At 43.0% G+C, this 25,638-nt stretch overlaps 1 long non-coding RNA gene across 1 annotated transcript; it reads right to left on the bottom strand.

Moving 5' to 3' along the window:
* Positions 1-6,936: 6,936 nt before the first annotated feature.
* Positions 6,937-25,575, bottom strand: LOC139436409 (uncharacterized). Its single transcript, XR_011645650.1, has 3 exons — positions 25,311-25,575; positions 19,001-19,161; positions 6,937-18,501 (listed from the first exon to the last, which is right to left on the bottom strand). It is a non-coding gene; the product is annotated as an uncharacterized lncRNA (long non-coding RNA).
* Between the last annotated feature and the right edge of the window lie 63 nt (positions 25,576-25,638).

The raw sequence follows: 25,638 nt of genomic DNA, 5'->3' as shown, positions 1-25,638 counted from the left end.
AATTATATTCTTCATTATTCTGTATTTAAAATATAAGTATGCTGTCTCAAATTCATTGTGCAGAGGTGAGTGTATAAATAAATACAAATAAATAATGATCACACACACAAAAAAACTACATATTGAAATAATGTACCTCATACCTGAGAATATCGCCCCAGAGTGATAATAGCAGAACACGTTCTAGTAAAATTACTGGACTGTAAAGGATCAAGGATCATTTGGGGATTTGGGCAAATACAGCAAGTGACTTACAAAGGAAAGAAAAGTAGATTATTATGAAGCTTTTCAAAAGCAATCCTTTATTCCTTATGGAGTAACATATTTAACATTGCAGGAAAGAAAGTTCAATCCAAGGATTTTATACCCACCCAAACTGACTTTCAAGTATAAAAGGCAAAAATTGTTATAAACATGCAAAAAATCAAAGACTATGAGCCCTTCCTGAGGAGTCTACTAGAGTATGAGACAGCCAAAATGACCCAAGAAACAGACATAAGGACAAGTACCAAGCATTAAACATATGGTTACATGTAGAATTACAACCAAAATTAAAAGAGAGTATAGCACAAATGGCTACAGGCATAGACAATGTAGATGTAGTGCAATTATTTAAAAATAGGATGAGAATGGGAGAACATGGGCAAGACTTTTTACTGTTTCAATATTGTGTCAGCAGTAGTAGTACTGTTATTCTGAGACTTCTGTGCACATGCACAGTCATGTCAGAAGGACTCAGGAGCCAACAGCAGAGGCTACCACTGACCAAAGAGTACCATTTGAGCTCAAAAAAGAAAAACAATTGGAATTGATTGAAATCTATCAAATATGTTCAAATCCATGATTTCTTCATGATAGATTTAAAAAATTTTTAAGGGGCTACCACTGACCAAAGAGTACCATTTGAGCTCAAAAAAGAAAAACAATTGGAATTGATTGAAATCTATCAAATATGTTCAAATCCATGATTTCTTCATGATAGATTTAAAAAATTTTTAAATTTATCATCTTTGGAAGATGAAAGAGGAACAATTCATTGTCTTGAACTATATAGTACTACTGTGTAACCATATAGTAAAAGAGGGGATGCTATTCTTCCTATAAGTATTTGAGCTGAAAAGCAAAAGAAATGACAAATTGGAAAGTCACCATTTTGCAATCCCTGATGTATAATGGCTCCTTACTATAAAAACAAACAAATAAAAACTGGGCATTCTGTGCCTCCTGGTGAAAGGATACATCACTACCTGGATGTGGGAGTGGATGTAGCTCAGTGGTTGAGTACCTGCTTCATATGTCCGAGGTCCCGGGTTCAATCTCTGGTACTTCCAGAAAAAAAGAAAAACCAACCAAAACAAACAAAGAAAAAATAACGAAAACAGAAAAAAGCAATAACAAAACCCATTATGCTAAGTGAAAGAAACTAGTCGCAAAAGAGCACATGTATAATTCTATTTTATATAAAATATCCAGAATAGGCACATCTATAGTGACAGAAAGATTAGTGGTTGCCTAGGGCTGGAGGGAGGGTGGGGGTTTGAGGAGTGATGGCTCAAGGGTCTGGGCTTTCTTTCCAGGGTGATAAAAATGTTCTAAAATTGACGGAGGTCATGGTCACACAACCCTGTGTATATACTAAACCGTGACAGTGTACATTTTGAATGGGCAAATTGAATGGGATTTTATTTCAGTAGAGAAGTTAGGGGAGGGGAGGGGAGGGAAGCGGAAAAAACACCGCCACCTGTAGTCTTGTCAAAAGGATCAAAACTGCATCTGATTCAGGTGCCAATTTGCAGGAACAAAAAGCACAGGAATGTGCTGAGCAGCACCACAGGTGTGCAATCAGCTGAATGCATACTGCACGTTCTTCCATCAATGAATTTTCTAAAGAGATGGAGGGGTAACCTTTAAGTTAAAAAAGCCTTAAAAGACATCAAAATTTAAAAATTATCAAGATTAAACCACAATGTCAAGGATGCACATTTGGCTGATAAAATGACAAAATAGCCAAGAAGTTTTTAATATAGAAGCCAGGATTCTTTTCCTTTGGGGAATAGGGGTAGGGTTGAGATTGGAAGATTGAAAATACGGGGTTCCTGGGTGGTGGCAAAGTTTTATCCTTGAGCTAAGTGATGGTTAGATGAATGTTCTTCTTATAACAATTCATTAAGTTATATTTGTGTGGTTTCCTGTATTTTATTTTACAATAAAAAGGCTAAAAATGGGAAAGTTTTGTAAGGAGAAAGCGTTTGCAATGTTATGAATCATGTAAATATTTAGTATGGAACGAACATCAACATGCAATTGGAAAGAAATGGAGTCACGTCACGTAAACTGAGCTACACAAAGTAGAATGCTCTAAGTATCAACATCTAATGGATTTTCTTTTCTTCACTTTCACAATGGTTCCAAATTATATTGCACTTTAGTTAGCTTCATATTTGGTTTGAGATTTTCTTACTTTTATACTTTCTTTCCCCCTGGAAAGTCTGGTTGTCTTTTTTCTCAGAAGCATAAAACACCCATTATCACCAAGATCATCCAGTTGCTTAATCAGACTGTTTATTAATCTAAATTCACTTCTTTTTGAAGAGTAATTCTCAGAGTGCTCACATTTACTGCTTAATTTGGACTGGGTTACTTTCTAAGTTGCTGCACAACTATTGTTCTGATTAGTTTTTGGTTTTTTTTTTTAATTCTTTCCTGAGTTAGTTTCCTTTTATTGGATCCCATGTTTTCTTTTATTCTTGGGTTCCTTTTTTCTTTTAGTTTGCTGGTGTATTTTTTAATGTGTTTATTTTCCAAAAGAGATTATGTGAGAGCTATTTTCTTTTGTGTTCCTGTATGTGAGATAATGTCATCATTTTTACCTCACACTTCTCTGAGAGTTTGATTATGTACAGAATATTAGTTCAAGTAATTTTTCCCTTAGAACTTTGAGAATTATTTTCTAACATCCATTGTTGCTGATACAGGACACCAATTTAATTCTTATTCTTTTATAGCTAACCCTTTTGTTTCGAGACAAAAGGATCTTCCCTTTATCCTTAGTCTTCAGAAATTTCACAATGATGTTTTCTTGTTAGGTCTTTTATAAATTTTTTAATATTTAAAAAATTTCTCCATGCTGTACTTGCTGAGCCTTTGTAATTTGAAATCATATATCTTTCTTCAGCTTTGGGAAATTTTCCTGTTATTTATTCCCCATTTTTCTATTCTGCATTTTCATTTTCCTCCTTCTGAAACTCAAATCCTGGTTAAATCTTCTATGTGACTCTTAACATTTTGCTTATATTTTCTATCTCTTTATCCTTTTGCTCTCTATTGTAGGTTTCCTTTATATTTTTGGCTGTCTTTCTAATGATGTTTAAACATTTTGGTATCATATCTTCTATTGTTCTTTTCCTGTGAAAGCCTGCTCTAGGATATCTAGGCAGTATTGCCTTATCTCTCTAGGTAAACTAACATCATTTTTAGGTTGTTTTTTTTTTTTTAAAGATTTATTTTATTTATTTATTTCTCTCCCCTTCCCCCCTACCCCAGTTGTCTGTTCTCTTTGTCTATTTGCTGCGTCTTCTTTGTCCACTTCTGTTGTTGTCCGCGGCATGGGAATCTGTGTTTCTTTTTGTTGCATCATCTTGTTGTGTCATCTCTCCGTGTATACGGCACCATTCCTGGGCAGGCTGCACTTTCTTTCGCGCTGGGCGGCTCTCCTTACGGGGCACACTCCTTGCGCGTGGGGCTCCCCTACGTGGGGGACACCCTGTGTGGCAGGGCACTCCTTGCGTGCATCAGCACTGCGCACGGGCCAGTTCCACACGGGTCAAGGAGGCCCGGAGTTTGAACCGTGGACCTCCCATGTGGTAGAAGGACGCCCTAACCACTGGGCCTCTATCACTCAATTATCTGTTTCCTTTGAGGCCAGATGTTTAGTTGGATCATGTAGGTTCTCCTACTTCATGCCAGTGGGTTTTCACTATTACCTAGGTCTGCAGCCCCTGTGACTGGAAGAGCTTACAGTCAGCCCCGAATGAGTGAATGGGAAATTGGACCCGCAGTCTTTGCTTGAGTACAGAAGTGAAGAGCCCAATGCTGAATATAAAGGTCTTGACCCCAGGTTTATGTATCAGTTATGGTTCTTTGGATACAAGGTGTATTAGTCAACCAAAGGAATGCTGACACAAAATACCGGAAATTGGTTGGTTTTTATAAAGGGTATTTATTTGAGGTAGATGCTTACAGATACCAGGCCATAAAGCATAAGTTACTTCCCTCACCAAAGTCCATTTTCACGTATGGAGCAAGATGGTTGCCGACGTCTGCCAGGGTTCAGGCTTCCTGGGTTCCTCCCTTCCAGGGTCTTGCTTCTCTCTGGGTTCAGGGTTCCTCTCTTCTGGGGGCACCAGCTTAAGGTTCAGCATCAAACTCCAACATCAAAAACCCTCAACGCTGTCCTTTGCCATGCCTTGTATCTGTGAGTCCCCACCCACCAACGGGTGGGGACTTGACGCCCTACTGGCACAAGAGGTTTTCATAATTACTTAATCAAGTAAACCTGTGAATCCAATATAATCTAATATGCCCAGAGGAAAAGATAGTTTACAAACACAATCCAATATTTCTTTTTGGAATTCATCAATAATATCAAACTGCTACACAAGGGAAACTTACACAAAAGATATGGGGTAATCTACAAAGTCTATGCTAAAGTGGAAAAATTAGGCTTGGGGCAGGTCAGGAGTCAGAACTTCTCCAGGGGAATTACCCCTCAGCAACAACTGAACCAAACTGTTTCTTCAGGGAAGTATTGGAGAGAGAAACAAGTTGAGCCGTTTTTAGTTTTGTGTCAGTCTGTTAAACAGATGACGTGATCAGTCTTAATTGGGTCAGGTGTCCACCTCGTGGTCAAGGTTGGAAGGCACCTTGCTCACAGTTTCTTGACTGTCCAGAATCAATGGAAAATGGGTGGTTCCTGAAATCAGGACTGGGATACTAAAAAAAAGCAGGGATGGGATGATACAGGGCAGGCAAAATAGTGGGCACCCATTGCAGTTTCCAGCACCTCAGGCTGCAGGCTCAGTCTTCCTTAGGGAGAACTTTCAGTAGCCTTAGCACGCCTGTCTCTGGATTTTGCACGGGAGCAACTCTGCATCTGACAGTTGTGCTCACTGTAAGGGTGGGGGGTGCGGTCAGACTCACAGCACTTCCGGTGCCTGCCTTCAGATCATCACCCTGATATCTGCTCCACCTTCTACTTCCATTCTGTTCCTGCTGACTTTAAACTCAGAGCCAATCAGGGTCCCCCCAAATGGCACCAACCTTAGCTACAGCTTTCTCAGGTGTGCCTTCTGGGCTGTTTCAGCTACCTGTTTTGTCAGCCAGTATCATCTGTTCCCTTTATTCCCAGAACGCCGTCAAATTTCTGACCCACTGAAGGTTTTCTTTATGCGATATATTCGTTCCCTTGTGCTCTTCCTGTCATGTCAGTGGGATTTGAGGACAGAGGGGAAGTAAAGGACTGTTTAGCCTGCCATCTTAGATCAGAAGCCTCCTAGATAGATTAACGTCAACTTCTTTGAATACTTTTAGGGACTGTTGATTTTAAGGCCTCCTTGTTCATGGCAAATCGTCCACATTTGTTGAAAATCAGATACTAAGCCCCTGCCATGTCCAGGCTTTTCCTTGCTCAAGACAGAATGAAGACTTACTCTTTATTTAAAGCTACATTGATTCTACCAGCTGGAGCTCCGTAGACCATAATATCCCCGTTATCCTCTGCCAGTGGTGTCACGCTCATTGCCGACAGACCTCTCCCCATTTATTTTCTTCCCTGACTCTTGTGCTGCTAAAGGAAAACTTCCTTCATCTCCCAAAAGAAACTAAAATAAAGAACTAAAATCTGTAAACAATCAACTGAAAAAGATTTTATCTTTAGAGAAGGGAGGTAGTTTGGAAGAGTTTTAGAGATAGAAAATCAGTAGACCTAAGATTTTAGCCCTGCCTCATGGCTTATTAGTGTGTGAGCTTTAGGTGGTCTCTGAGCCTCAGTTTCCACATCTGGAAACTGGGGCTAGAAATACTGCCTCTGCTTCCCTCACATGGTTGTTGGAAAGACAATATAAAGAGGCACTTTGCAAACTGTGGTGTAAATTGAAGCTATTGTTCAGAAGGGTCAGCAATGTGAAAGTTACTCTTCTAATTGCCTTAAGCACAAGGGCTCTAGAAAAATTGTGAATCTGGGGTAGAAACCAGCTTTTAGTGGTTAGCTATGATCTGTGCTAAAGGGTGTTCACTCTAGGGGTGCGTTTATTTCTTCAGCAAATGTTTACTAGGCACCTGCTCTGTGTCTGTGTTCTGACCATCTCCTTTCATGCCATTGGTGAAGGAGGGGTACCTCACTCTCAAGAGTCCAAGATGGCCGACAAGCGACATCCGGTACTGGACAGACGTGATTGGAAGCTGTTTATCAGTCACATATACTCACAGCCTGGTGGGAGGAGGACACCGCACCCTCCTCCTGAGAACAGTTGGGGCTATGAGAGGGTGACCCCTGGCTCCCATAGGAGGATGTGATTGGCTTGCTTGAATAACTCCATGTGCTAGCAAGGAGGTGAAACCCATCAGGTTGAGGACAGGATTGGGGGTGGGGAGAAGAGCAGCTGGTCCAGCTGATAGAACGGCCAGCCTGGTGGGGAACCTTTCCAGGTAGGTCGGAGCATATCTGGCAGGAGCAGGGGAACTCAAGGCTAGGACTTTGGGGCCATGTGATGTTCAAAGATAATAAGGCAGTACATGGAATGGCACAGCGCAGGAACCGGAGTTATCCCAGTGAGTAAACCAGTATAGTGCCTGTCCTCATGGAGTTTATAGACTAGAAGAAGAGGTGGACAGTATTAGTCAGCCAAAGGGGTGCTGATGCACAATACCAGAAATTGGTTGGTTTTCATAAAGGGTATTTATTTGGGGGAGGAGCTTACAGATACCAGGCCATAGAGCATAAGTTACTTCCCTCACCAAAGTCTATTTGGAGCAAGATGGCTGCCGACATCTGTGAGGGTTCAGGCTTCCTGGGTTCCTAGGTTCCTGGAGCTTGCTTTTCTCTGGGTTCAAGGTTCCTTTCTTCCTGGGACTGGCTTCTCTTTCCTCTGGGAGCTTACTTCCTGGGGCTCCAGCTTAAATGTTCAGCATCAAACTCCAACATCAGAACTCCAGCATCAGAAATCCTCAAATCTGTTATTTGCCATGCCTTTTATCTGTGAGTTCCCACTCACCAAGGGGTGGGGACTCAACACCCTAATCATAACTCAATCATGCCCAGGTACAGATCAGATTACAAGCATAATCCAATGTCTATTTTTGGAATTCATAACCATATCAAACTGCTACATGGACATTATTATTTTTTAAATCATATAAGTTAATGCAGTAGAATATAAACCTCTGAGAGCAGTGCTTTGGTTTAACTGCTGTATCCACAGGGCCTAGTTGCACAATGAAGGTTTAATAAGTATTAATAAGTATTTGTTCAATTTATGGTAATCCCTAAGAAGGAAAAATACAGAAGTTCCAGGGAGTAAACACCAGGGGACCTCCTCAGCCTCAGTGGTTGAGGGCTTCCCTGGGCAAGTGACGGCTCCATCTCATTAAAGACGTGTAAGAATTTATTTGGAGGTGTGAAAGGAGGGTTCCAAGAGAGCACCAGTACCTAGGGATTAAGGGAGGAAAGAGCTTGGCATGTTCTAGCAATGGGAAGGAGGGCAGAGTAGAAAGAGAGGCAGCAGGAAAGAGGAAGGTGTGGGATTGGAGAAGGAGACAGGAGACTTATGAAACTTTTAAAACATCATGGGAAGTGGATTTAGCTCAACGGACAGAGTGTCCGCCTACCACATGAGAGGTCAAGGGTTCAAACCCAGGGCCTCCTGACCCATGTGGTGAGCTGGCCCACGTGCAGTGCTGATGTGCACAAGGAGTGCTGTGCCATGCAGGGATATCCCTTGCATAGGGGGGCCCCATGTGCAAGGAGTGTGCCTCATGAGAGCTATCCAGAGCGAAAAAAGTGCAGCCTGCCCAGGAGTGACGCCGCACACATGGAGAGCTGACACAGCAAGATGATGCAACAAAAAGAGACACAGATTCCTGGTGCCGCTGACGAGAATATAAATGGCATAGAACAACAAACAGCGAATGGACACAGAGAGCAGACAACTGGGGGGAGGGGAGGGGAGGGCAGGGAAGGGGAGAGAAATAAATAAAAAATAAATCTTTAAACACAAAAACAAAAACAATCATGATCTTTATGCTAAGAGCAAGGGAAGCCAGCAAAGGGCTTTGGGCTCAAAGGTGGTATAATTGTACCTTATGACCTTATGATAGTCTTTCCACCTCTTTTTATGTAACAATAAAGCTCTTGCATGTATTCCATATTTTTGTAGCTCTTTTTAATAGATCCGACAGATTATTGATTTACTTAACTCTTGCATTTAATGTATCTTAAGAATCCTGCTGGGGAAACGGACTTGGCCCAGTGGTTAGGGCGTCTGTCTACCACATGGGAGGTCCGCGGTTCAAACCCCGGGCCTCCTTGACCCGTGTGGAGCTGGCCCATGCGCAGTGCTGATGTACGCAAGGAGTGCCCTGCCATGCAGGGGTGTCCCCCAGGTAGGGGAGCCCCATGCGCAAGAATGCACCTGTAAGGAGAGCCGCCCAGCACGAAAGAAAGTGAAGCCTGCCCAGGAATGGCGCTGCCCACACTTCCCGTGCCGCTGACGACAACAGAAGCGGACAAAGAAACAAGATGCAGCAAAAAGACACAGAGAACAGACAACCGGGGGAGGGGGAAATTAAATAAATAAATAAATAAATCTTTAAAAAAAAAAAGAATCCTGCTGAATTCTCACAAGCTACTTGTTTACTCATTATCTGTGTTTAGCACATTCTATGAGTTTAATCTATATCTCATGTAGTTTACAATTTATATTTTCAGCATTTCTTAAGGGTTTCATCCCTGCTTGTTTCTCTTGTCTTTTCTAGCAGAGCTGGATATTCTCAATAGTAAAGAAACACACATTACACACATGTGGTGGTTTGGAGCTGCACGTACCCCAGAAAAACATGTTCTCAAACTTAATCCATTCCTGTGGGTGTGAACCCTTTGTCAGTAGGACTTTTTGATGAGGTGACTTCAGTTAAGGAGTGGCCCACCTCAATCAGAACAGGTCTTAATCCTATTACTGGAATCTTTTATAAGTGGAATGAAATTCAGACAGATAGAAAGTCACAGAAGGAGCAGCCAGAAGCTGAAAGTCAATGGAATCCAAAGGAGAAGGGTGAGGCCTGGAAAGGCCACCATGTGTATTGCCATGGGATGGAAAAACCAAACCAAAGATCTCCCGCTGCCAGCCCAGAATGTCCGTCTTTGGAAAGAAAGCATCGACTTGATAATGCCTTGATTTGGATTTCTCCTAAACTCAAAACCGTGAGCCAATAAATTCCCATTGTTTAAGCCAACCCATTACATTGTATTTTCTTTGACAATGAGAAAACTGAAACAATACTCTATTAAGAAAAAAATCTTTTGAGCTTTGTAAAACACCTAAAGTTTAGTGCCCTATAGACACCCCAAAATAGAGTAACTATGTATCTCCTGCATTAGTTAAACGTATCTCCTACATTAGTTAAAAAGTGTAAAAAGGGAAGCCAATGTGACTCAAGTGATAAAGCCTCCACTTACCATATGGGAGGACCCAGGTTTGATCCCTGGTACCTCCTGGTGAAAAAAAAGAGAAAGCGTGCCTGTATGGTGAGCCAGTGCCTGCGTGGTGAGTCAGTGCCTGAGCAAGTGAGCCACACAGCAAGATGATGATGCAACAAAAGAGAGATGAAGGGGAGAATCAAGGTGAAGTACAGCAGAGACCAGGAACTGAGGTGGCACAATTGACAAGGAACCTCTCTCTGTATCAGAGGTCCCCAGGATTGAATCCCAGTGAATCCTAGGGGAGAAAGATGAGAAGAGAAGACCAAAAGAGAAATAGATACAGAAGATCACACAGCGAATGGGCACAGACAGCAAAAATAGCAGGGCAGGGGTGGGGGAAAGGAAAATAAATCTTTAAAAAAAGTATAAAAATATGGATAGAAGAGGTATATTAGGAGATATTTATTCATTTTACAAAGTGTTGTTTCACTTTACAAATGATCTTCTAATAGCAAGTTCTCCTAGATTATTGGAAGTATCATTCAGTTTACAGCAATTGTATTTATTTTTTTAAATATTTATTTTATTTCTCCCCCTCCCATTCCACTCTTCCCTGTTGTCTGCTCTCTGTGTCCATTCACTGTGTGTTCTTCTGTGTCTGCTTGTATTCTCATTAGGTGACTCTGGGAACTGATCTTGGGACCTTACAGAGTGGGAGAGACATGATGACTCTCTTGTGCCACCTTGGCTCCCTGTTCTGCTACATCTTCTTATTTTCTCTCCTCTGTGTCTCTTGCTGTGTCATCTTGCTGTCAGCCAGCACTCTTGCACGGGGTGGCTTTCCCACACAGGGCAGGACTCCTATGCAGGGTCGCTTTCCCATGTGGGCTGGCACTCCGTGTGGACCAGCTTGCCATGTAGGCCAGCTTGCCCTCACCAGGAGGCCCTGGGCATCAAACCCTGGACTTCCTATATGGTAGATGGGAGCTCAACTGGTTGAGCCACATCTGTTTCCCAGCAATTGTATTTATATTTGTGATCTCATGAAACTTTTACAATAAGGGAGGTACACTTAGATTATTACAGTTTATTATCTTTCCTTCCCAATAATCCATGACCATGTCCTGCCTTATAGACACCACTCTAAAAGGTTGGTCCTAATGCCACTCAAAAACATGAAAATGGACAGGAGGATTATGTCATTTAGAATACCAGTTTGTTTGTTGTTGCAAAGACCAAATAAGAGTGACTTAGACAGGATTGTAATTTCTTTCTATGGTAGGCAGGGTAATGGTCTCTCAAAAATATATATCTCCTAATCCCTGGAAACTTACATGGCAAAAGGAACTTTGCAGATATGATTATGGTTGCAAATCTTGAGATGGGGAGATTATCCTGGATTATTTGGGCAGGTTCTTAAAAATAGGGAAACTTTCCCAGTTGTGGTCATAGAGAGAGGTGACTATGAAAGGAGAGTCAGGGAGACGTGATATAAGAGAGAGTCAAACTGCCATTGCCAGCTTGGAAGGTAGAGGAAGGCAACCACAAGTCAAGGAATGCTGGAAAAGGCAAGGAAATGGATTCTCCCCTAGGGACTCCAGGAAGGAAAGCAGCCTGGCTGACACCTTGATTTTAGTCAGTGAAACCTGTGCCACTTCCAACCTATAAAACTGTAGCATGATAAATTTGCATTGTTTTAGCCTAAATCAGCAATTTGTTAGAGCAGTAATAGAAAAACACATGGGAGTGGATGTGGTTCAAGTGGTTCAGCGCCTGCTTCCCTCATGGAAGGTCCTGGGTTCAGATCCTGGTGCCTTCTAAAAACAAAAACAAGCAAACAAATGAAAAAACCAATCTGGGGGTGCCCATGTGGCTAAGTGGTTAGTGCTGGCTTCCCACATACAAGGTCCCAGGTTCAATCCCCAGCCTGGTATCTCAAACAAAACAAAAAAAAACAAAACAAAAGATTTTGGTACCTGCAAGCAGGATAGTCCTATTACAAATACCTAAAGATGTTGAAGTGACTTTGAAACTAAGAAGTGGGCAGAAACTGGAAGAATTTTGAAATACATCATTCCTACCACTGCCACCCACCCCACTCTTCCCCCCCCCCCAAAAAAAAAAAGAAAGCTTAGCTTGCCTTGGACAGACTGTTGGTAGAAATAGGGAAATATGGATATTACAATATCTGTTGGTGAGGACTCAGAAGACTTGCCTTAGAGAATACCTAACTGGTTGTGAACAGATGATTAATAGACCCCTGGACTTTAAGGACATAGCTGATGAAGACTCCCGGACTTGATTTGAGAAACCCTCAACCTATTCAGGGTGTGGAAGATGCTAAAATTAAGAGATTTGTTGATAGAAAGTACTTTCTAAAGAAAAAGCTGAGAATATGGCTGTACGACCTTTTGCTAATCCTTTAGAAAGAGCAAAAGATCAGAGTATTCAATCACAAAAAGGCACGAAGCGACAGAGACCCTTGATCAAATCAGAGAGCATCTAGGAAATTTAATGTGTCCCTCAGTCATTTCAGCAAAAGTAAAAAACAGATACAGGCTTACCTAAGAAAGACCTGTGGACAAGCCTCTTGTCTAGTGAATTAAATCCCTGTGATATAGAAGAGACACCCAAAAGGGTCTCAAGAATTTTATACCTGTAGAAACAATGCCAGCTTGAAAGGGATAGTGTACAAAACGAAGGACAGCTGTTGGTTCCCCAAAGGTCTAGAGGTGGGAAAAAGGGTGATAAAACTACTCAGCTACAAACTTGGGCTACCTTCTCATGAGGAAGGAGGGGCAAGTATATGGAAAAGGAAGGGCAAAAGAGAATTGCAAAGGGGGTCATTTTTGGGTTCCTTTCTGAGACAGACTATGTGGAATGGGCTCCCGGTTTGTTTGTGATGAGCTACAAGCATGCCTGTACTCTTTCTGGTTATGGATTGTGGTTGTGTATGCCTCCCGATGGTGTGGGGCAGAACTGTAGAGTTATATTTATTAGCAGTTTATACAATACTATCTAGAATTGTTTTGATGATACTAGAAGTATAGAACGCTAGAACAATTTTTCAAGAAAATGTTAACATTAGTCTTATCCCAGTTTAGTTATTTGGGGAAAACAAGTTTTCATCCCAACATAAGTAGATAAAAAGGGAAGGATGAAGGTATAAGAGTAGAGTTGGTCAAGATGTTAGTGCCATAGTTTTTTAAAAGCATTGGCACTTTTAATTTTGAAAGTCCTCTTTCACCGAGCTGGCAACTCATTGACAATATTTCTAAAGACTTGAATATTCATACAGCAACAGACTTGAAATAGCTTCTTTGCCTGCCAATATTTATATTAGGTGCTAGGGAGAACAGAGCTCGTAAAGATGTGGTTTCTTGCCTGTGTAGAGTGCAATGAGTGGTCACGAATCCTTCCCATGCCTGCATGCCGGCCCCTGAGCATGGGACTTTGCCTCACCTCCCCTGGATCGATGCAGCCTATTTTCCGCCATCTTGATGTGGGCTGCCTTGTGGCCCACTCTGTCCAATAGAAGGTGGCAAGAGACATGGTGAGGGTTCCAAGCTGTGGGAGTTCCAGGCCTTGCAGTTTCCAGTGTTGCTCTCTTGGAATGTTGCTACTGCCAGGGACGAAGCCAAGGCTAGACTCCTTGGTGATCAGGGACTACGTAGAGCGACTGAGGCCCACAGTCAGCCAGCACATCTCCCAGTCATAAGGCCCAGCCTCCCTGAACTGTCAGCTGGCAGTGGCCACACGAGTAAACCCAGCTGAGACCAGAAAAAGAACCAATCACCTGAGTTCAGCCAAAAGCAGAAAATTTATGACCTTCGTTAGTTTATTGTTTGGCTTCCTTTAAAATCTTATTACAGGGAAGTGGACTTGGCCCACTGGATAGAGTCTGCCTACCATATGGGAGGTCCGTGGTTCAAACCCCGGGCCTCCATGACCCATGTGGAGCTGGCCCATGCGCAGTGCTGATGCGCGCAAGGAGTGCCCTGCCATGCAGGGGTGTCCCCCGCATAGGGGAGCCCCGCATGCTGGGAGTGCACCCCATAAGGAGAGCCGCCCAGTGTGAAACAAAGTGCAGCCTGCCCAGGAATGGCGCCGCACACATGGAGACCTGATGCAACAAGATGACGCAACAAAAAGAAACACAGATTCCCGTGCCACTAACAACAAAGATGCAGCAAACAGACAAAGAGAACAGACAACCGGGGTGGGGGGGGAAGGGGAGAGAAATAAATAATAAATAAATCTTAAAAAAAAAAAGAGTATATGAAGTTGGATCATGCTTTTGCACTCCACTAACACGTAAAAAATAATTTTACAATTCTGGGAGGCAAATGAGACCCCAAAGGGAATCTTTATTGAGTGGCATTTAGGAGCAATCGCAATTCCATGGTTTTCAGTCAGAAAACACAATACTCCTCATGGAGATTTCCCAGTCAAGAAGCACCATCCTGAGCAGGCACCAAGGATGACGTCGTCTCTACTCACAGTAAGAGAACTTGGCATGCTAGGGATCTGCTTCTTCTGTATAGCGATGTGCTCACCAGGGACTGGAGGTTTTAGGTCATAAATGAATTGAAAGTTAGGCATGTATCTAGGAGATCAAAATATTTAGGATCTTTGTGTAACATGATGTACCTTTTTCTAAAACTCCCATCGGCTCTGAGTGATATATTCTTTTATTCACAGTGATACATTCTTCCCTGTTACTTCATGTTTATATGTTACATTTCCCCCTCATTTATAGTAAGAATGGAGCTGTTGTAAGTTGTAATATTAATTAGCTCATATTTCTACAGTGTGTGGTGGGAGAGAGAGTAGATACTTTTATACTGCTTGTCTTTGTTTAAACAACTAATTTATACAGGATTTTACAAGAAGAAACATAATTGTACTACCAAGACGTAAGGATTTAGTCATCAAGAAGTTATGTGGTAGGTCCTAGTGATTTTGCAGCGTGTGGGAAGTCTTTTCATTAATTCGTCAACCAGTTGTCCTATTTTACTTTGAGACTCTCAGAACTAGGTATGTGAGGAGAAGAAAATTTATTAAGATACCAACTGAGGGTAAAATAGTCTGAATAGTATAGCTATAATTCTACTAAATGTTATGAAATTATAAACTAATTACTGTTTGAAAATTAAAAGAGCCCATAGAGATTCCTAAGGTGCTCATTTTCTGCTTCATTCAGTAGCTAGAGATGGGAGGCAAGTCTTTTGTAATCAGAAGTGCTAGAAGATCATGGTTCCTTGCAAGACAACTGGCAGGCCCATAGCTGTTTTGGGAAAAGCAGAGGCAGACAATTCTTTACACATGGTTTATATTCTGTAGTCTTGGAACATTACTCTGGCCACAACTGATAGACCAGTGGATTGATGACTGACCTAAAGAGAGCTCCAGGTCAGTTGGGGTTGACTGGACAACCCAATCAAATATACTTTTAGGGAGTGTGAATTCCCTAAGAGAGATGCAGGCGGTAAAATGGCCCAGAAGCCACTTACTGCTGTAAGTAGAAGGCATGAAACGCTAGTAGCTATGGGTAAGCTGAAACCAAGAAGTTGAGAATAAGAGATTGGAGAATCTAGTGAGTAGAGCAGAAACAGAAACTATCAGTGTGTGAGTCACTGCAAAGCAGAATTGCAGAAAGCTTTGGTGGGAGATGACAAAATAGCCAGAGATTAGTAGACACCTTTTGTGGTCTGCTCACAACAATCCCTTCTTCTGAGAACTTCCTTCTTTCACACTCTTAAGGGTTCTCTGTGGCACCCATGTTTGTGCTACTTGACTCCACCTTCCAGACCTCATTTGATTGGACCAAGGATGGCAGTTTCATCCAAGCTGAGCCAAGCATATATTCTTTCCTGGGACTTTGAAATTGGGATGCAGAGAGAGTCTGTCCCTGCCTTTGGCTGGAGCAAAGGGACACAGGGCTGTGGGAGTGAGATGAAAACGCTGGTATGTGAAGAGAAAACAATGAAACAGATATGCCGAGAAAGCTGCCTTGGAGAGCCCATGTGAAGAGAGCCCATGTGAAGAGGACGGAGTCAGTGTGTATCCTGGCCTCTGATAGCTTTCCACTTTCTGGCTTTGAGCCCTCACAGAGATCCTTTCAGGCCACAGTATATCTGTATTTTTATAATTTCTTCCACCATTAAAAAGAAAAAATAAGGTGGCCCAATAGTTTCTAGCCTTTGCAAGAAGAATCTCAGTGAGGACACAGAACTGGTGTGGTTACCTGCAAGAGATTTGTGTTCTCTAGGAAGCCTAGTAGGGCAGCTGTCAAAATGGTATCTTGCCTTTCTTACAATAAGCCCCTGGCTGAGTGTGTCCCAGTTTCTTACAACCTAAAAGGGTCTAACAAACCAATATATCTGGTTAATCTGACATAGAATAATTCCATAAAATTGGAATAGTGGGATGTTTGACTCTGAAACCACTCTTGAGCTTTTCAAACTCCAAATACCAATTTCTGTTGAGGATACTTCTGCTGTTTTGTCTTCTGACTACCCTTAACTTTTATATGTGTCTTGTGTCCTAACAGGGCAGGGACCATCTAAGTAGGAATGGAGCAAGCTTAGTTTCTAGGCTAGTTTCTAAGGTTCAGAGGTTCCTCTTGCCCCGTTTGAAGTCCTACTATGATCCTGCCCCTCCGTGCTGAAGAAGCTTGGTTGTACTGGTGAACAGACACTTGGTGTCAAATGTGGGTCAATGTATGAAATGTGTGACTTTATTGATTTAAGAGTATGCATCACTTTTATTGGTGTACCTAGGAGCTAGCACCAGGCCCAGTATCTAATAGGCCTCAATCAAAATATACTAAATGAAAGACTGAATAAATTGGTTTTCTCATTGGCAGTTTGAAGGTATAAAAACAGAACATAAAACCTGAAACCAAACATAGTAAACTACATAGCCTGAGCATACAAATGGATGGATGCCTAATAGAATTCTTTAGAGTAATAATTATGATGATCGTTTTCACTATGCAATTTCTTAACCCTCAAGGGATGAATTTCTAGTGTGGGAAATACAGATAGGAATATTGGGTGTTTGTGTCATTTTCAAGGGGCTTCCCTTTCCCTACCCCAGAATGGTTTAATTTTGAAAGAAAAATGGCAAATCCAGTTGCCACCAGGCCCCTTGTATTCTTATGGAATTTCCCAGAGGGGACGATTTCACAATTTCTTGGAGGCTTCCACTTATTTCACAAGTCAGAGAAATGTTTATAGTTTTTATGTAAATTTTAATGGGCAGAAACATCTGTTCCTCATCCAACCATGCTGTCTTCTGTTGGGTATAAATGGCAATCCTTTGGCAGAGGGCAAGCCATATTTCATATTCCACTAAGCATTGCTTAGCGGAATAATGCAGATGAAGACAAAGAAGTGGAGAGGAATGAAGAAGGTGTTGGGGGGGAGAAAGTGGAAGCCGTGAACAGAGGTTGGTGTTGGGCAGGAAACCACTCCCAGCTCCAGCGGGAGGTGCTGCGTGCAGGCTTGTCCCTCCTGGGTGGCCTGGCTGGTCCTCCTGGGTCTCAGGCTCCTCCACTGGGAGAGCAGCCAGCAGCCTGCCAGCCTCTTAGCTCCATTTTATGGAGCTGCTGTCTCATAAAAATTGTGAGAACCTCTTGCCCCTTGTTTGGGAAAGGGTGGAAATGTCCCTGCATGTCATGGTTCCTGCTCCCCTTTGGCCCCCAAGTCGTCTCCTTGTTGGCTTCTGCACCCAGAGAGGTTGTCTCCTCACCCTACCCTGTCACCTGAGCTCCAGCTGGAACTTTGAGATACCGGAATAGGACTAAACAGAGAATTGGGTTTTGTCCCTCCCGAGCTCAGAATTCTTCTGGGACCTCTTAACACTTTTCCGGCTCCCTTGCTCACTCTCCCCACAACTCCCCTGTTCTCCAACCACCCCAAATTACTGTAGCTCCCTGAATACTTCTGAGCCTTTGCATATTATGTTTTTTTCTGTCTGGAATGCTTCCTCGATCCCAGATTCTATCCACATGGTGGTGAGTGCACATGCACAGAAAATGGATGTGAACACATACACATTCATACACACACATACACTTATCTGTCATTGTCTATATTTAAAACTCAGACCCAAGTTTTCTGACGCACCCAAATGTAGTTTGTCACTCCCATCTTGCTGTCCCCACTACTCTGAATACCCACCTCTGTGACAGTGCCTGTCATGCCACTGTGCAGTGATGGTTTTGAGTAAAAGGGCTCTGGCTCTGAAGTCAGATTGCTTGGCTTCAAATCACAACTGCATCACTGGACTGTGTGATCCAGGCCATGTTACTTAACATCTCTGTGCCTCAGTTTCCTAATTTGTAAAATGGGGTAGTATTAATAACAACCTGATACAGTTGGTGTGAAAATTAAATGAGATGATACATATAAATCACTTAACATAATACCTTGCTCAATAAAGCTCAGTTATTAATATTAATTGCACAGTTTTTCTTCCTGACCATCTTGTTTAGGGACTGTCTCTTAAATATCCTTGTATTCCTAGAGACTGGCATGTAATACGTATATTTCATATCTGTTTGTTGAGGTGACTTGTTAGATTGGTGGCTTCCAATGACTTCATGAATTAAATCTGTGTTCACTGGAGTAAGAGGTTGAGGTTCAAATCTTAGCTCTACCGCTTTCTAGCTGTATGACCTTTGGCAAGTCAATTAAACTTTCTATGGCTCAGTTTCTTCATCTATAAATTGGTCATTATGCTAGTACCTAGCTCATAGGGTAATTGTGAGGCTTGACACAGATAATCCACATTCACAGTGCCTGAAATATGGAAAGATGACAACACTGTTAGTTGATATTCTCATTAATGTTATTGGTATTATTATATGCAAAGGTTTATCTGAAGTATCGGTTCCATGAAGTCCTTCTCAATCACTCTACCTGGAAGTAACCTCACCCTTCACTCAGTCATTCAGTATAATGATTAAATGCCAGGGATGAGCTAGGACCATGCTGGACAATGGCTTCAGAGTGGTAAACAAATCATATATGATCCCCACCTTCATATAAGTTGGGGTTTGAGGAAGTGATAAACCTTGACGTTCTCTTAACAGTTGAGATTTAGATTCAGGAGACAGCTGGAGATCAAAATGCCAGCTTTATAGCTAGTTTTGCTGGATTGAAGAACATGACTTGGTTTGCCAAATTCAGTTTTATCCTACTTTCTTTACAGAATTAAATTCACCTCTCTGCTATCAGTTAGTTTCAGCTATAACTACAGAAAACTTAACAACGAAACATAAAGACACTTATTATTTACCTAACACAAAATCTGGAGGAGGGTGACTCCAGGGATTGTCCAGCAGCTCATTGGTATCATTAAAGACCCAGGCTATTGGCTTTCCATCATCTGAATGCTGCCTCATGGTCTCAAGATGGTGGCTGTAGCTACAGGCTGGAGCTATCCTCAGACCTGCATTTCTAGCGGAAAGAAAGAGGTAGGATGGCAAAAAGGTTATTTATTGATTTAATTAGAGAAGCTGTACCTTTATAGAAAAATCATGTAGAAGAAGGGAAATTCTGGTGAGTCAAAGATGGTTGCCAAATTTTAAATGGATTATGAAGGGATCTTAAAAATAATAATTTAGGCTTATAACTTTTTTTTAAAATCATTGAGGGCTAGATACATTTTCCTTTTAAGAAAATTCTGGATAATATTCATTGCAGGGCAAGTTAAATTCAGTCTTGCTGCCTTTTAACCATCCAATGGTTTAAATAAAGACTTAGAGAATTAGGAAAATTGTGAGATTAAGTGAGCTAAGCAGGCAAACAGGAATACTTCTAACCATTATGAAAGGTGGAAACTGCTTGTGCCCTCAATTCACTGTTCACTCTTTTGGCTTTTCTTGATTCCTTCTTGAAGTCTTGTGCCAATATATTTGGCCAATTAAAAGCCTTTGCTTTAGGCTGGTTTTAGCTCTTCAGATTTATATAGTCTCATTGATCTTTCTGTCGCTGAAGGAAGCGGCCCCAGAGAAAACACTGATGGTATTGGTTGGGAAACCAAATCTACATTGGCTCAAAGCTTTTAAAGCAGTTCCTTAGATGATCTTCTCATGGATTTGGTAATTCCTGGGAAAAGGAACACCATATTTTAAGCTCCTTGAGGACAGGATTCTTGTCTTATATAACTCTGTGTCTCTGAGGCTTAGGATATTATTAGTAACAAGTGCTTAATAAATATTTGTTTAGCTCAAATTGCCGATCAACTAATTTTAGCTGGGCATAAAATTCCAGATTTAAGAGTTACTTTCTCTAAGCACTTTGAACTTATATGCAACAGACTACTTGCTTTTTGAGAACTCTGCTGTTAATCTAATTGTCATTTCTCTTCTCCCCAAAGATGATCTTTATTCTGAAGTTGCTATATATTTTCTCATCCATGTTCTTATACTTTTACAAAATATGTTCTTAACCACAAAATATGTAGTGTGGTTTTTGTGTCTTTAAAGAAATGATGCAAATTATTACCCTGTAGATGTCCTGCAGTTTGCTTTATCACATTACCATTATGATCTATACTTACCCTTGATGATACAAGCAGATCTAATTCATTCATTTTCACTTCTGTATAATATTTCATTATACAAATATACCACTATGCTTTTGTTCATTACCCTGCTAATGGCCAGCTAGGTGTTTTCTGATTATTGCTGTTACAAACAGTGTTGTGATGAGCATTCTTGTGTGTGTTTTCTTTTGCAATACATAAGATGGGTCACAAAGAGTATGCCCTCTTAGATGTTGATGGTTGCTCTCCAAAGTGGCTATACAACCAACTTACACTCCTACCAGCAGAGCATGAGAGCTCCTCTTACCCCACACCTTCACCAACCTCAGCAGCATCAGACTTCTATGTAGACATGGCCTTGACCCCTACTTTACACTTCCTCTCCAGGATTATCACCCCCTTTTTACAGATGAGAGAACTGCAGCTAAAGAGTGGTATGCTCAGAGAAAGTATGAGTGAATGAATGAATGCTGTGACATTTGTTTATTTACCTATTATTTCCCTTACCTGGATATACGTTCCATGAGGGTAAGGATTTTATCCCCATGATCTAGAAAAGGTCTTGACAAAAGTAGGTATGCAATAATTGTTATTTAATAAATGAAAAAAGGAATCCGGCAGAAAATCCTTTCTCAGGAGGTTCATCTCAGTTTCTGCGATACATTCTACACTTCTGCGCTTACCCTGCAGGAGTTTAGAAGCAAGTGCCTCCTGCAAGCTCTGCCATGGAGCAGGCTGGGCTGGTGGTGTGAGGGAGGGGTGCTAGCTAAGAAGTTTTTCAATGGAAAAATCTGCGCTGCAGGAGTCTGATGGGAAGCTGGGGCTGGTCTCAAGGAGGATGCAGCTGGAGGGGCAGGCCATCTGGATCTCGCAGCCTCTGGATGTTGAGAGGTTATTCTTAGCCATCATTTCTTCAGTCTTTATTCTCTCTTAATCAGACCTCTCTTGAGTTTGCAATTGGAACCATTCCCCCCCCCACCGGCTCTGTAAAGCAATGATTTTCCATATAGTAATTCTTTCCTTCTTTAGACTTCCCAGAGTGGGTGGGTGGTTCTTTTTGTGCTCCTACACCATGCACACTGCCTCCCACCAGCTCCTCCCTTGAGTATTTCTGTGGTTGGTGGTGCCCTATTAGGAGTGCTGGGTATTTGGCCCCCATATCCTTGTTTGTTTACAGAGAACTTAACCCCACTCTCCTTGCTAATTATTTTTTCCTAGTAACATCTAATATGAGCACATTCCCCACCCTTCCTCACTCCATCCCATGTGCCTTGAATTCTACCAGGTTATTTTAACTTGTAGCTTAAGAGGCAGCAAAGCCGAGGGCAGGTGGCCAAGCTCCAGTCCTGTGCTCCTGCGTCATAATCATCATTACTCACATTGACGGGGTGCTCTGTGGTTAACAAAGCATTCCACATTCTGTAGCTCGTTTAGTCCTCAGAACAACAGAGGAGAAATCAAGGCCTCTGGGATTTGGTTGCTACGCCCAGCATCACAAGTCTTAGAAGAGAAAGGGCCTTGCCAAATCCCCTACTCTTTCCTTTATCCCATGCAGGGGTCACAAAGTCAGATGCCTTTGGAGACCAAGTAGATAATATAAATGAGAAAAGTTGGCTGGGGTGGAGACAATAAGGAGTGGTAGGACAGTGGGAGACTGGAGAGCACATGCCTGATTTAAGGTTGTTAAAATGCAAAACATTTTAAAAAGCACTAAAACAACCCCTAAGTTGTATGTCCCCAGCACCCGTTCTCTAAGTCTTCTTTGATGGTGGAAAAGGGAGGCAGGGTGGATGGGGTCACCTTTACTATCGAGGAGCATTTACTTCATGGCTTGGGAGAGCACAACCTTCCTTGTAGTAAGTCTGCAGACTCAGTGAGGCACTATGGTACACTGACGATTAAGTGTGAGCTTGTGGGAAGCAGACTTGGCCCAGTGGTTAGGGCATCCGTCTACCACATGGGAGGTCCGCGGTTCAAACCCTGGGCCTCCTTGACCCGTGTGGAGCTGGCCCATATGCAGTGCTGATGCGCGCAAGGAGTGCCATGCCATGCAGGGGTGTCCCCTGCGTAGGGGAGCCCCACGCTCAAGGAGTGCGCCCCGTAAGGAGAGCCGCCCAGCGCGAAAAAAAGTGCAGCCTGCCCAGGAATGGAATGGTGCCGCACACACGGCAAGATGACCCAGCAAAAAGAAACACAGATTCCCGTGCCGCTGGCAAAAACAAGAACACGCAGCAAATTCACACAGAGAACAGACAACTGGGGGGGGGGGGGAGGGGAGAGAAATAAATTTTTTAAAAATCTTAAAAAAAAAAGTGTGAGCTTGTGGCTTTTAGGACATAGCATTATAGCTTTTTGGATAATATGTAAAGATCCTGTCTCTACCCATCACCTCTCCTCCCCTAGAATTCTCAAAGGATAGAATTTAAAATATTTTATTAATGGTTGGCAAGCCTCTGAGATCAAAGATTCTATTTCTCCTTCCTCACCTCTTTCCTCATTCTCATCTCACTGGAAATCAAGGGACCTGGTTGTTCAGTTGCATGCAGAGAGAGAGACAGTGACAGGGAGGTGGTCAGGGCCTCAGAGGGACCCCAAGTTCCAACTTTCTCACTGAGGGCATAGAACCATGAGGAAAAAGAGAAAAGCCTGGGCTCATGCCTTTAAGTATAGTGACTCTACCTTTTAGCAAAATGTGGCCGAGTGAGGGTCATGGGCTCTGGCCAATCAGATAAAGCCCCCCTTTTGAGGGGTGTTAGGAAAGGAGTGGTAAGAGGTGAGGCTAGCATGGGAACACGGCTGCCGTGTATCCCCCACTCAAAAGAAAACAGTGGTTAAGACCGTGGCCTCAGAGAGCGTCAGCTCTGCCACCTAGCTCTGTGACCTTGGGCAAGTCATTCACTCTCATCCCTTAGCATCGTCATCCATAAAATATGGATAGTTGCAGATGCGATGAGGGTGGAGACAAGCCACGTATGTTGCTCAGTAAATATTAGTTATTTTTGTTGCTTTGAATTCTGCCTCCTAGCTCACTCATAGCTTTTTCAGTTTAGCCCAACCCTGAGGAAGTCTTCAAATGCTGGCAAAAAGAGTATGGAGAGAATAATTCATGAATAAGAAACTATAATTCCTGCCAATTTTTCCCCTTTAGAACTTGCCTCTTGCTCAAATGCACTGATTCCACCTTTTTTCCCCAGCTCTTACCCTCACATGGTCCCCAGTGAAATGGAATCCTGGATAAGGTAGGTGGGACTATGTTCGATAAGATTTGGCCCTCAAACTGCCTTTCCACGTGATGTAATTGTGGTTTCTCTCTAAAAAATAGTAACTCCAACTTAACTGTCATTCTTATAGAAACTTTCCCTAAGTAGTTGTTTTTCTCATTGGCCTTCATCTGGTTCCTTGTGGGACAGTAAGTTTAAGAAGGCATATTCTTTTATTCAAACATATCATTGCTATACTTGTTGAATTGGTAAGGACTGAAAACCAAACCCTCTCTTCCACCCCAGTCTTCAGAGATCATTTGCTTTGGGGTTTCTCAAATATGACAATGAGAAATCGTTCACTGTAGATTGCCTGGGCACAGAATTAGACTCTTTTTAATGTGAAGAATTAGGTTCTTATCAATGGGCAAAAGTAAAGTCAAGAGATATGATAGCTACATGAACTCTGATTTATCATCTTACTTTTCACTCTCAAAGTTCCTATTGAGACCAGTTGATAGAGTAGGAGGGTTAGCATGTAAAAAGCATGGCTAATGCTGAAAAGTAGACAATTCACAAATTTCATGTGTTTTAAAATGGAGAGAGTCTCCTTCCCCTTCCCTCTCTCCATCTCCCTCATTTCCTTTCCCTGCTTCTGTAGCCATCCCCTCCTGGCTAAGACTAGAAGGAAGGACACTGGCCAGGAAATTACGATTCCCAGGTTCTAGTCCCAGCTCTGCCATTTACTAACTGATTGTCATCTCTCTGGTTCTCAGCCTCCTTACATACAGTTCTAAAGGTGCTATAAGTTTTCATTCCTCTGTGGATTCCATCTTGGCCAGCTTGGGGCCTGGCTCGTCTTGGCGGATGGTCACTTGGATAATCCCCAAAGCAGATAACTGCCTGGAGGGTAACTAAAAATTGACTGTGACTCCATATAAATTCTAATCAGAGCAGAGTCTAGTCATTCAAATAGACGCTGGGACATTTGGCTGCTTCCTTCTGCCAGCCAACGCCGAGATGAAGCTGGTTGGAAAAGTGGTTGAATGTGTTGGAAACACAGCATCTGGGAAATGCCTATGTCTCGAGAAGAGGTCATCAGAATCCTTCTCCTAGTGATGCAGTGCAAAGGGTCGAGCAACCCAGGCTTTGACTCCTGACCCTGCCGCCTACTGGAGCGGGGTGACATTGGGCAAGGTCTCCAGCTGAGCATCATTTTCTTCCTCCATGGAATAGGGGGATGCAATATATCCACCTTGCAGAACTGTTTTAAGAACCAAGGTTTGCAGAGACTAAGTACACAGTACCTATTCAGTAAACAGTAATCACTGCTGTTTTTATTCCTCGCCTGCGCCCGTTACTCACAGGAGCCTCTCGCGCACTTGGGCGCCTGCCTCTGCTCAGTGTTCCTCCTCGTGGCTGGGAGACTCTGGCTCCAGGCCTGGGCCGCAGCCTGCCAGAGATCCTGGTACAGAGATGCTGCTGACTGGGATGCTGACGAAATTCCCTGATCCAGGCGCCCAGCATCCTGGCCCAGAGGAGGGCCGGCAATAGTTAGGACAATCTGCTTATGTCCCTAATTGAGGTATTTTCCCAAAACTGCCCTTTCCAAGTTCTTGTCCCCTCTTCTCACCCCTCCCTGGCCCCTTCTTTCTGGGTGCCTGCCAAGCAAGGGACTCAGAGCCGTGCGGGGCTTCCCTCCTTCCCCACCCCTAGTCCAGAAAGAAGGAGCCAGGAGCCCCGAAGAGGCTAACACACGCCCTGGCCACCGCGGCTGGCGGCAGCCCCCTGCTGTAGGCCGTCTCCCCGCGCCGGTCTCACCCCAGTTTTTTTGGCAAAGCTGGGCTGGCAACTCCTACCTGCCTCTTCCTCCGTCCTTTATCCCGACAGCTCGCATGTGTGTCGCTGGAACGACAGTTAAGTGGCATTTAGTGCATTTTTCCATTTTCCTGTTTCCAGCCGGTAAACATAAAATACAAGACAAAGCAAGCCCGGGATTGAACTGTCACGTTTTAAAAGGAGAGGGCGTCACAGGACGGCGAGTAACTGCGCGAGCGAGAAGCGGCGGCGCTCGGCCTGCAGGGCCGCCCCCCCCCCCCCGCCGGGGGCGTGACGTCACGGAACAGCCGCGGCCGGGGTCGGCCCGCCGCCTTATAAACCGCGGGCGGCGGGCGGCGGGCGGCGGAG

Source organism: Dasypus novemcinctus, chromosome 14 (assembly GCF_030445035.2).
Source record: "Dasypus novemcinctus isolate mDasNov1 chromosome 14, mDasNov1.1.hap2, whole genome shotgun sequence".
NCBI classification, from domain to species: domain Eukaryota; kingdom Metazoa; phylum Chordata; class Mammalia; order Cingulata; family Dasypodidae; genus Dasypus; species Dasypus novemcinctus.
The sequence above is the reverse complement of the archived record's forward strand: the minus strand, read 5'-3'. Positions and strand labels throughout refer to the sequence as shown.